Below are 2,502 nucleotides of genomic sequence, written 5' to 3'. Positions count from 1 at the left end.
GGTTGCAGCCATCATTGTTGTTTGGCGGGCCCTGGCTGGGGATTTGAACCCGCCACCTTAGGTGTATGTGGCTGGCGCCTTAGCTGCTTGAGCCACAGGCGCCGAGCCCAGATGTTATATTTCTAACTTCAATGTTTAAGAAGTTTAACTTCAAACAACCTATGTACTTGAGCTGAGAATGCAGAATATACAAAATGGCTGTCAGCCAAACATTTTGTCAACCATTAATAACATTACTCCAAAAACAAGAGAAATTTTTTTTTAATTGCAGTTTGTGGCCAGGGCTGGGCTTGAACCTGCCATCTCTGGCATATGGGGCCGGTGCCCTACTCCTGAGCCACAGGTGCCGCCCAAAAAAAATTTTTTAAAGATGAATACACAGCTAAATAAAGTAAGCATACTTGAATTTTATGTTTTAGGTTTATGAAAATGAATTTTAAACTACCATAAAGTAATATAACTGGTCTGTGTTTTCAAATGTAAAGTCCAGGCAATTATTTTATGAGAAAATAACTACAAAAATAAACATTTATTGACGACTCACTGTGTGGTAGGGACACAGATTATCCACTATCATCCTTACAACAAGCTATGAGATAAGTACTATTAATATGATCATTTTATAGATGATAAAAACCCAAGTTCAAACAAAGTAAGTAATTTTATCAAGGGCAGAGTTAAGATGAGGCAGATTTGGTGGTCTGATTCCAGAACCTTGGCACGCTACATTTAAAAAAATTAAAAGATTGCTCGAGAGAAATCAAACAGTGAATGTAAACAAAATGTAATGCTACAAAATGAAAACACAATGAATGATTAAAAGTATTACTCTTTTTTTTTTTCTGAGACAGAGTCTCAAGCTGTTACCCTGGATAGAGTGCTGTCGCATCACAGCTCACAGCAACCTCCAACTCTTGGGTTCAAGAGATCCTTTTGCCTCAGTTTTTCTATTTTAGTAGAGATCTTGTGACTCTGCCTTTGTTTATACAAGGAAGTTTGGCTATTTCTGGGATGTCCTCTTACTTGTAATTTAGATAACATGTAATTCTGGCTTCATCACTAACTTTGCACCTGCGTAAGTGGCCTAACTTCCAACAGCCTGGTTTTAAAAATTAAAGGTAACTAATAAAAATACCAAAAACATTTTATTTACGATCTATCATACTGGCCTGCATTTGAGATGGTATGAAAAAAATAAACAAAAATTCAACTTACCTTTTTACAGAGAGCACGCAGGCTTTTTTGAGCCTACAGGGCCAAATTGGGTGGGAGCAGGCTACACCTGTTGAGTAGCTGCTGTCTGGGATACAATACGATAGCTGCATCCTGCTCCTCTGCAGTGGCGGCTCTGGAAAAAGAACAGACGAAGGGTTGAAAGTAACTAAAAAAGGCACTTTAAAATCGTTAAGAGTTCTGATTTCTAAATATTGCATTCTGAAAAACAAACTCTTTTTAAAAATGTCTTACTGAAGCCTAACATATATACAGTACATTAACCTCTTTTTAGAAGCCATTATGGCAGAGGTTGGAATAAAGATTACGTAAAGGAAGCTCCACCAAAGCAACAGCAGGATTTAAATACTTAGGATGAGCAGCTTGAGCACAGCAAAGAACAAGTGTCAGAAGATGGACTGTTTAGCAGCAGGAACTAAAGAGAAAGCAGGAATTTCACACGCTCTAACAGACCTATAGTCCTTTTTTTTTTTTTTTTTTGAGACAGAATTTGACCATGTCGCCCTGGGTAGAGTGCCGTGGCGTCACGGGTCACAGCAACCTCAACTCTTGGGCTTAAGCGATTCTCCTGCCTCAGCCTCCCAAGTAGCTGGAATTACAGGCACCCGCCACAGCGCCCGGCCATTTTTTGGTTGTAGTTTTCATCGTTATTTGGCAGGCCCCGGCGGGGTTCAAATCCGCCAGCTCCGGGGCATGTGGCTGGCGCCCTGGCCGCTGAGTTACAGGCGCTGAGCCCAGACCTGTAGTCTTAAAGTATGTTCCGTGATGATCATACAGGGCTGCTTGTATTTTCAGACATTAGAGTGTGTCTGACCGTGTCACTTGTCACATGCACAAAAAATGACAAACGAGAGCCTGAAGCTGCTAAAATCAGTACCTTATGCGGAATCCTGCTCCCCCGGAGGCACGCTACAGAGTGCTCCGGCGTTCTACCCTGGCCCTCTGCAAGAAGATCCAGCTTCCTCGGACACCGGAGTCTGTGTGGGAGGCAGGCCCTAAGTGAATGAGCAAGACAGTCGCGTTAGAAAGGTAGCGTACGGGCCTCCAACGACGAGCAGAGTGACTCGGCCTTCGTCTTCCCCTCGGAGCCGCCATGTTGTCGCCACTTCCCTCACGAGCACGGCGAGCTCTTCCTCAGGGCCTGCTTCGCCGCTTCCCTTCACCCAACTCCTCTCGGGCGGCGGCCCCTCAGGCTTTGCTGGGGCCCGGGAGGCCGACAGGCCAGAGGTGGGCAGCCTGTGGCCTCTGGGCGCGGCCTGCTTCGGCCGA

General features: G+C 44.4%; 1 long non-coding RNA gene across 1 annotated transcript in view; it reads right to left on the bottom strand.

Moving 5' to 3' along the window:
- Window positions 1-2,494, bottom strand: part of LOC105887458 — a 3,744-nt gene extending 1,250 nt beyond the window's left edge. Inside the window, exons 1-2 of the long non-coding RNA XR_001161501.2 lie at window positions 2,111-2,494; window positions 1,216-1,348 (exon numbers count right to left, since the gene is read on the bottom strand). This is a non-coding gene — a long non-coding RNA (uncharacterized LOC105887458). The remainder of the gene's footprint in view (window positions 1-1,215; window positions 1,349-2,110) is intronic.
- Window positions 2,495-2,502: the final 8 nt, after the last annotated feature.

Source organism: Otolemur garnettii, unplaced genomic scaffold (genome assembly GCF_000181295.1).
Source record: "Otolemur garnettii isolate 467f Iridium unplaced genomic scaffold, OtoGar3 scaffold00088, whole genome shotgun sequence".
Lineage (NCBI taxonomy): Eukaryota > Metazoa > Chordata > Mammalia > Primates > Galagidae > Otolemur > Otolemur garnettii.
The sequence above is the reverse complement of the archived record's forward strand: the minus strand, read 5'-3'. Positions and strand labels throughout refer to the sequence as shown.